General features: G+C 40.2%; 1 protein-coding gene across 1 annotated transcript in view; it reads right to left on the reverse strand.

Annotated features, from left to right (window-relative positions):
* Window positions 1-3,673, reverse strand: part of LOC122842485 (sodium/potassium/calcium exchanger 3-like) — a 65,543-nt gene extending 61,870 nt beyond the window's left edge. The window contains exon 1 of the mRNA XM_044136413.1: window positions 3,643-3,673. The gene's annotated coding sequence lies outside the window, so the exon portion shown is untranslated. The remainder of the gene's footprint in view (window positions 1-3,642) is intronic.
* Between the last annotated feature and the right edge of the window lie 6,615 nt (window positions 3,674-10,288).

Below are 10,288 nucleotides of genomic sequence, written 5' to 3' on the forward strand. Positions count from 1 at the left end.
TCAGGGCTAGTTAGCATGATGGTGGATTAACGGTTTTTCTGTAAGGGTAAATTGTTTCTCTGCCATCCACACATTGAGCAGCGAGTATACGAGGTTGATTGACAGCCACTAAGGCCCTCCTCCTTGCTCTGATTGGTTGTTTTAGGTCGGGTGCGGTGCATTTCTTCAGACTCCAGTAGTTGCTAGGTGGAATAGATCCTTCTTTTCAGAGACCATCTATCTCATACTGTCAGAGTTTTAAGAGATGTGTAAATAAAAATTTTAAAAAAGCATTTTTCATAAGAGTTCCATATTGCAGCTTTAAATTCTCTAAACTTTGTGCAGATACAGTGTTTTTGTTGAACAATAACATTGACTTTCTATCTTAGAACAGCAGTCTGCCTGTAGTTTTAGCAGAGGAAGTAAAGGAAGTCGTTCAGTCCATGTCGGTCACGCTTCCAAACATTAAATTAACAATTTAACAATTTGCTCGGATCAGCACTTCCCACTGCACAGAGGAGGATGGCTGTTTACAGCAAAGGCAATTTCCAGGAAGTGTCATAGCATCAAACATCACAGGAAAATGTTAGCGGGTAAAAATTTAAACTGACACATACAGTCCAACTCCTGAAATCCACATCTAGATATTCAAATGACATCACAACAGTGTGGAAAGAAGCTGGAGATTCATAACACCATGCAAAAGAGACAGTAGACTGCATAGCATTAGTGAATAAGCTGCATGATCACACTTACAGACTCTTGACCTATGCTCACACACACTGCTCACACACACACACTTTGGTGATGGCTTTGGTATAATCCTCACCCACAGATACCGACAGCCATGATTCGACACAACAGCAACAGCATTAGGATGGATTAGGAAACAGTGAATGATGTTTCTCTTTCTCTTTCTTTTGTTCATTTTCAAAATGGTTCATGTAAATGTGTTTAAATTTTCACTTAGATACAATCACAGGACCACCTACATCTTTACCTGATTGCTTCAGCAGGCCTGGCACATTCACAGTCGTTTTCACAACTAGGAAGGACATTTTGTCCATAGTTGTGCCTTTTTGTCAAACTCTTTGGTGTCATTTTCATGGCAGAGAGTAAAAGGCTGATAAGAGTACAGCAGTAAAAAAAAAAATTACAACCCGCAAAATGTTCTTTTTTTTTTTTTTAAAGAAATATTCCCATACAGAGGTCAAATCTTGTTTCTTTTTGTTTCTGGAGAAAAACAAAATCCCACGTAAATGTGGAAAATTCACATTGCTTTGGTCAAAGACAATATGAAAAATGCATAAATGTGGATTTTGAAAAAAAAGTTAGGACATCCACTAATACCTAGTGTCACCCCCTCTCTGGTCATTCCTGGGGTTTTGCCTTATAGGTTCATAATTGTTTCTTGCTTTCCGTTTCCTGACTCTTTTTGGCTTTGACTCATATTCACATTGGACTTTGTCCCTTTGTCTTTGAAGCTCGTTTGACTTCTTTGCAGGTCCCTCTGCATTCATTCTGTGTTTTCCTTGTTGTCGTCCCCTCAGTCCTCCTGCTCAGCTCAGCAACCACTCCTTCTGATCACAGTTACCTCCTCCTTGGATCACTGGTAAGGAAAAGTAAGGCCCCCGATCCAGTCGTCCATCCAGAACATCGCATTTACAACTTACCTTATTTTCCAGAAGTGACAATCTGCCTTGTTTGCATGTTCTTGAAATAAACTTGTTAAAGTTTTTCTCAGTGTCTGAGACAGTTGATGCTTACGAGTCCTTGATTAAACATAACACATCAGAAGCAGAAGATTTCATCTGAAATATTTAACCGTGACAGAAAAGTTCAAACAGAACTCTGTTCGGGGGAAAGAACGGTGACCACGTTGAATGTTTTCATTCAACCATGCCTTCTCCTCCATCACTACACCTCAGCCGTAGTGTTGGTACACCTTCCTTTGATGTGTTTGCTCAGGCATTGTCCTGTAAATGATTCCATGTTTATTCCTTTCTGCACCGACCATTGAAGTGGATCCTCCCCTTTTGATCATCAGGCATTTGGTTGCAACAGTTAAAAGGGTTTTTCTGTTATGCAAAGATTGATCAGACGTGTTTGAAATTCAACGTGCAAAACCCAGTAGACGGTCTCACACACCAGACAATGCTGTCTTTGCATAGTCTGCGTACTGGGGAAGTTACCTGAATAAATAAATCAGTCTTTTTAGTCCTGTACATCAGCACAATAGTGGAACAAATTATCTGTTTGTTTTTCAAAGATGTACAATGGGCAGAGCTGTTGGTACCGCTAAAGAGATCAATAATTCTTACGTTAGCACAAGTTCCTTAAAGCTTTGCATTAGCCAATCAGCCCATTTAAAGCAAACCAGCCTGCCGGAGAGCTTGGCATCACGGTATGCACCACAAGTAGTGAGTAGCACTGAATCCACATTAATGTGACGATTTGTCCACCCATATTCCCCATAGTACGTCCACACAAATTTCCCATGTTAAATCCTCCCAAATGTCCCGATGTCACCTGGTGTTTCTAAATGGAACTTCACCTTACCTGGGCCACGAAGGATCATTTTAGGTAATTTGTAGTTGAACTTTCTCCTCTTTTGGGGTTTGTCACGGCGTCACTGTGGGTGTTAAAAATCGAGGACCCTTGGCATATGGGTAACAAGGAATAGCTTTTTCAGAGTACCCAGGCATCATGACCCTGTGACCTATGGTTAGACCCCCAGGATTTTTCAAAGTTGGCAATTTTTTGCCTCTTGATGGTAAAATTTAGAGCCGGACACTCCAAATTTGCCAGTCCTCTCCAATGTCTCCCCATCGCTTTTCCGTTTCCAAGTCGTTGAACTCAAGAATGAAATACTGTTGCCCAGCATAATTCAATATCGCAGGGACTGTAGGTGTAGCAGGCACAGTTTTAGTTTCCTAAGTAGCCACTAGACTATTGGGGCCAGCGTAACTAAGTGCCTACCATTAGGGGACTCATTGATAATCTCAGATTTCCTGGCATCTCGGAGGATTCCTTGATGCTCCCATACCCTTACCTGTGAAAATCTAAAAATGTTCTAATAATTTCTGGTGAAAAATTCTGCCTTTTTTTTTTCCATCATTAAAGTTGATTCCCCAACATGAACCTACTGGACAGATGTCGCCATTTTCTATAAAGTACAAGAATGTGTGGGTGACAAGATCATGTGGGTGCTGATCATCTTCCAGTGATCAGCGAATGACCTTGCAGCCATGCACCGTCAACTGCTGTATCACCCATGACTTTGTTATTCTGGCCTTTTAGCCCATTCCTGTTCCTCACTATAAATATTATTCACACTTTACTACATTTTTCTACAATTCTCTACTTACAAAATGTTTTTTTTACCCTACTAAGGTCAAAGAGAAGGAAGATACTTCCATGCCTAATGTTTTGCTTAATCTGGGATTGGGTCATTGGGGCAACAGAGAGGTCCAGACTTCCATTTAGCTGTCAACCGCTCCTGCAAAATCTGTAAGTCACAGTCTGATGAAGGCAATAGAATCACATCACCTGCAAAAGCAGAGACCGGATCTTGAGGCCACCAAAATGGATCTCCTCAACTATGAGTGGTGCCATAATTAAAAATCTCTCACCAACTTTCAAATAAAAAAAAATTCACCAAACCTCAGAGTTTGTAGCCCGTTTGATGGGCTATTGTGAGCTGTTTGCAAGTAAAGGCCTTCTCTCCGTCCCTACACAAAGGCGAATACATCAGTCCTGCGTTCTCAGAGCCATCTCCTCCACAAAGCAAACTCTATTAGCAAGCACCTCCCTTCAGGGCTGACACTGACTCCTCTTATCAGACTCCAATAGTGAGTGTGTTTGTGCGTTGGAAGAGAGAGAGCCTTGTTATTTAGGTTAAAATTGACCACAGAAGGCCTTCTCAGAGAGTCTTAAAAATAATGATTCCTCACAAAATCTTTGATGAAATCAGTGAAAATAGAATAGGTCATGCTGTTAATGATATAAGTTCTGGCGTGGGACTCAAAGAAGATTTAGGTATGTTGTGGATGCAAAATGTAATCTTCCACATAAAGAAAACCAACTACAATGCCAATAGTTGTTTATCTAGCGGGCTGATACCAGAAGGACTGTACCTGTCTTTTACACGACAGTGGAAAATATTTATAAACCAGTGTTTCTTTGAAGCTCTATAATAGCATCGCTTTATAGCTGCTGTACTTTTGGAACAAAAACTTTATGCATCTGAAAATTCAGTTGTAAGTGACCTGAAAAAAATGTCCACCTAATAAAAATATGGCAACCGTTTAAAGATGTATAAAATGGCACTTTTATGAACCTGCATAATATTTTTGAGATTGGAGTTGTTTTAACATGGTCAGAATGGTTGTAAGAAATCAACACATACTTCTTAAAATACCAGATTTTTGAGAATAATTCTGCCTTTAATGTGACAGATATCTAAAGTCATGCACCTTCTCTTTTTCTCTTCCTGCTCAAGGTTGTGTTATTATCCGCAGATTACAGACAGATATCACTGCTTACATATAGTATGTTAACGATTCCAATTTCTAAGACATAAAAAATAGTAAAAACTCCATAATCTTATTATTTCTCATTACAATGAGACAATCATCTCATTATATTTTGAGATACTATCTCCTTATAATAAGATAAAATAAGGAAAGCTTGGAAAAGAGGATCATTTAGTGCAGCATATCTAAAACTTAATCTACTAGAACATGGGTACGGACTATTAGCACGGTCTGTTTAATTTGTTGCCATTCTTGAGCAAGTGGGCAAGTGCAAAGGCATGAAATGTAACAATTTAGAGTTAACACTCTGGCATAGAGTCCTGGCTGTTGTTCAGATTTCATATTTCCACTGCAGAAAATTTGTTGAGCACTGAGGGCCACTACTGTTATATGTTTTTACCTTATGAAACGTCTTCTTTGTTTGTTTGTAATTGAGATGATCACCGGCTGTAATATGTAACATTAAATAAAAGTCCATAATAGAATTACTGTATTTCATAAGCACATGAATAAGGGAGAGATGTATGGACATGTTAAACCCGAGCCGGAGAAGGGATGGTGGGCGGCTGGGGTGTTGGGGTGGGGGAGATGATGTGTTCGCATACACCTCAGAAAGTATGTAGTTGCACTCCTTCTTCCATCTGACAGCCTTTTAACCTCGTAGTGATCTCACACAGCAACTGTGAGCCAAGGCTGGTGGTCTGTCACAGTCAAGAGAAACAAACTCTACATACAGATGGTCGCTTCTCCTCCTTTGAGCAGAGAGCGCGTAACATCGGCGCCTCCAAGAGGCTGCAGGAAAAACTGTATATCTCTGAGTAGAACATGGTTAAAACAGTGTAGAGCACGTCTATGTTAGAGACACAGAGAGGTGCGTCAGGATTTTAGGGGTTAATGATTTATATAGTATTACTATTTATTGCAAAATGTTTCAATGATTGCATAAAGACCCTGGACTATTGGTCAATAGTGAGTGCTGTTTCCTGAAACTCTTGGTTTTTTTTTTTTTATAAGCCTACACCCGACATTACTATTCAAGCTAGGCAGTTTTCTTTGCTAATTGTCTCTTCAATGGTATGCTAGTTACATTTCATTGCAAAGCAGACACACCTATCATTGTTTTTGTGCTGCCATGGACGTTTAGACTGAAACCTAAAATCAACACAACACTTTCATTACATAGTACGTGCTCTTTATTTAAGTCAAAATGTGTAGTCAGACACAATTAGCATAGGAAGCTATATAAAGAATGAGTTTCATTACTGTAGAGACAATAGGTCAAAACTTGCCTTCAAGTTGGTTTAACTGAAACCATATTTTCCTGAATCAGGAAAACTTCCTATAAAGAAGACTTCAAATTGCCTGTTGTGTCACCAAAAAAGATAGAAACAACAAAAAAAGACATTTCTTTCTACTTCTTCTCATCAATTTTCATGTCTTACAGCTTGAACAGTACATAAAAGGATGGGGGAGCAGGGGTGAGGGTACATTAAAAAACCCTGACATGACCCTGCATGGGTGATTGGAGTACTGCTTAACTAACCTAGAGTACTAACACAGGGTAGAAACAAGAGAGTAAGTATAACTAAGCCAGAATGATGACATGACGCACGGGGACCATCACATCCTGTCAGCTTCTTCAGTCGCTATACATCCAGACTTCATTTTGGTGAGTAAAAGAAAAGAATGCGTTATAGTGAGCCCCCATATAGATGTCAGAAATGAACTTTTTTCCTGCTTTAGTCAAGGCTTCCCTGAGGATTTTTATGTTATTCTCAGCACTACCGCGGCTTGGGAATCCACCGTAAGACCTGAGGAGAGAGAACAGGAAAGTTCAAACCTTGTGTAGCACCGCTGATCCCCCTTTTGTCACCCCTTCTACCCTCCTCATTTTCTCTCTGTTAAGCTACAGCTAGTATAGCCTGTTATGAATCCCCAGGCTAGTTAGCATGGCCACGGATGACAGCGGATAAACAGTTTTCCTCTAAGTTGTTTTTGCGCCATTAGCACATTGAGCAGCAAGTATAGGAGGATGATAGTCAGCACTAAGATCCTCCTCCTGGTTCTGATTGGCTGTTTTTGGTTGGGAGCTGTGCATTTCTTCAGATGGCAACAGCAGCTCAGGGAGGAGGTGGAGGACATCAATCTTTTCACAGGTTATCTGTCTTATATTATACTCTCAGGACATGCTGACAGTTTTAACAAATATATATATATATATATAAATGTTACATAATTCAGCTTTAATAAATCACATGCTAAAATTATTAAAATCCTCATTAAATATTTACATTTAGCTCTAAATAATTAAATATGTCATTTAGTTATTAAATACATCAATAAATAATTAATTGTGAAATGATGAATTATTCAAATAACTAAATTTCCATGAAATAATTAAATCTACCTTTTTAAATATTGAAATTAAATACTAAAATACAACTTAAAGAAACTTTCTACTTGAAAAAATATTTAATTATTTCACTGTGCTTTCGTTTATGTTCGTGGCTCCTGTGTATGAGCTGTTGTCATGAAACAATTTAAGCCAGGGGTCACCAATCTCGGTCCTCGAGGGCCGGCATCCAGCACATTTTAGTTTTCTCCCTGGTGGCACCAACAACCTTTTCAGCATGTCAGTGTTCTTCTTAGGCCTTCTAACGAGCCATCATCTGATTCAGGTGCGTTAAACCAAGGAGAGAACTAAAACATGCAGGAGGCCGGCCCTCGAGGACCCAGATTGGGGACCCCTGATTTAAGCTGTCAAACCTTCAGACTGAGTGGGCGGGCCTTGTTAGGCTCGTCCACAGACCCAAACGTCTGATTGGCTGTTCCACTTAGCCAGTCAGGACAAACTGACTACAGACAATGGACTGAGCACAGCCACCAAATGAAACATTAAGGTTGCAGTCAAACAAAAATGCATACTATTCTTTTCTTTTTGAGAAGGATTTTTAAGGTTTTTTTCTAGACGACCTTTGGTCCACCTTCCTTTCCACTGGGTGCTTGCAGTGCAATCCAATAAATAAGAAAAGCTGGTTTTTGGTCAGCCTTTGGGTGCCCCTGGGGAGTTTTTACCTGAAGTCTCCTCACCACAGTTTAGTCCACCTGTGCAATAATCTATTCCTGGCCCTGTACACAATTGCTTGCCCCAGTCATTTGTCCCAAAGAGCATTGAACCCCGTAAATTTGTTTTGGTTCAAGACAATGCACACAGAACACTACTACGGCCGTTGTGTGATGACCCTTTCAGGGTCCTCGAACCAGTTGCTGGGCATTTTCTTTCAGATTTGAGAGAAAAGGTGCAGTAATGGCCGAATCCTCGCAGAGGAAGACCTCCCTCTAAGGTGGATGACGTATTTTGGACTTTTATGCATTTAAAATACTTTAAAGCCTAAAGTGATTAGCCTTAATTTTGACTTATGTCTATTTGTCTTGGTTTCTGTATTGCCTTCTCCACCTGATCACACATAGCAAACCTTGAAACATCTTTTTACAAGAATCTTTTCTCACTGGGTTGAGTTCCAACAAGGCAACAATGCTCACCGGACATAGATGGTGGTGGCAGGTTTGTGCTCCACTGTGACCGATGTACTGGTGACCTCAGGATTCGAGTCAGGTGCAAGAAACCATGACAAGGTAGTAGAAGGAGTCTGACCCTCTCTTGAGGTTATCAGTACGGGCCAGCCATCGAAGATCACATTACCTGGAAAAGAAGACAAAACCGTCAAAGAGAAGAACGATGTGCAGATAAAGCCTCTTAAAGTGGAAATGCAGGTTTGATATCATCTGTTGTCACCTCAACTGCAGTTTGGCTCCAGTGGATATTATTGGGGTTTCTCTTTCTCTCACATGACAGAACATTGGCGATAAAATATGAGAACATTTTCATTGTCTAAAGAAAATCAAGTCCCAAAATATGCAGTTCAGTGTGTGAGTTGATGTGGTTATCAGTGGGTAAGGTGTCATTTCTTTCCAGTTTGTTGGTTTTGCATAAGACATTTATTTTGCCTGTACTTTTCCCCCCTGTCCCTGTCACATCCAACGCCAGTCTTTTTTGTTTTTTAAGAATTTTCTGGCACTAGTGGCCACCGTAATCTAGCAGGAACGGATGGAAAGACATGCGGCAAAGGAACGAGGAAGCGACTTGGGCTGTTTTGATGTCTGTCGCCTCTCTATGCTCATCATTAAACAGTGATTTTAAAATATCACTTGATAGTTATGCGTTATTGGAAGACTGGAAGATTAATACCTAAACACCAACTTTAAAGTTTTTTGTTTTTTTAAAAAGGCAATCATAAAAAAAAACACAAAAGTATATTAACAATGCTTAGCTTGGTGACGGCACAAGTAAAGCCTGGTGGCCCGCCAGGCTTGTAATACACTGAGGGTAACACTGACCTTTGGTACTTTGACTTTATTGTTCTGCTTTGTGCTTCTGGTCTTTACTTCCTTCCCAAATTACTTCCCAAAAGTAAACCAAAACCATATCACTGTTTAAGCAAAAAGATGGAGTTTAAGCTCCTGATTTACCCGCTGCCTTTTGTTGGTCGCAGAAAGCTCTCAGTGTCCTCGATGCAGCCATGAATGAAAAACTGTCTCTGCTGTTCAGCTTCGTGGTTATCCAGTCGGTGTCAACATAGCGCCGCACCTCAAAATCCTGGTACACAGCAAGCAAAGAGAAATCCTTTTTCTACTGACATAGAGAAACATTTGCTTTTGAGGTAACTGCCATCATTCCTACCTTGTTCTTCTCTACGACTTCGTACTTCGGACATGGATAGTTAGTGCAGGACGGAGACTGACCGCTGCAGGACGACACCAAGACAAGAGTTACGAGTGTGAGCAGCAGCTTCTCCATCTTCTCCTGGCAGACTCTGCAGACAGACTGCTGTCATCTGTTCTTATGTATGGAACTCATCCTCTTAAAAAATCCAGATAATCTAGTCAAACAGCCCCTCCCACATATTTCTGCGGCCCTGCCGGGAAGACAGGTGTTCACTTAGGTATGCTTTACAATTCAAAGTTAACTTTCCTATCGCTTGCATCTATTTTGAAAGCAATGGATGGAAGACTATATGCATTATGCAAATGCCTGTTAAAGTGGTTCAGTGAGATTTAAACCAGCCACCAGGAATTAGCTAATCAGTCTAGTAGTGGCAGATGTAAATAAATCTGCAAACTATGGGCTAAAGTTAAAAGTTAGTACATGTTCTTTGTGTGTGTTATGTATTTTATCAGCTTTTCTTGAAATTTGACTTCTTGTTGTCAGGAAAGTGGTTGTCTATTTGAGATAATTTAGATAAACGTAATAAAATCTTAAATTTATACTAGTTGTCTTGGAGCAATTCATATTTTCGCCCACTTCCAGGGTGGCCATGTCCACTGGTCAGTATTTATTTGTTTTTTTGGGATTTTTTTTTTTAATAGGATTCTTTTCCATGTAGGATTAAATCTTGCAACCAATGCATTGTAATATTTCTGGTAGTATTTCTGCAAATGTAAAAAAAAAAAAAAATTCCCCATCATCCTATCTCATTATTAAAGCTGCAGCATGGCCAATTTTCCAGTCGTGCTGTCTTCATTTAATACAGTAGGGGCTGCCGCACTTCTGTGCTCTCTATGCCCCAAATCACAAAAATTTACCTGAGTTCCAAACCTCCAGGGCGGACGTCCTACGTGTTGTTGTCAGCAACTAATGAATTTTAACCTTATTGTTCACCGAAAATACGACAGACTGGCGACCTGTCCAGGGTGACCCCGCCTCTCGCCAGGAA

Source organism: Gambusia affinis, linkage group LG13 (assembly GCF_019740435.1).
Source record: "Gambusia affinis linkage group LG13, SWU_Gaff_1.0, whole genome shotgun sequence".
Classification (NCBI taxonomy): domain Eukaryota; kingdom Metazoa; phylum Chordata; class Actinopteri; order Cyprinodontiformes; family Poeciliidae; genus Gambusia; species Gambusia affinis.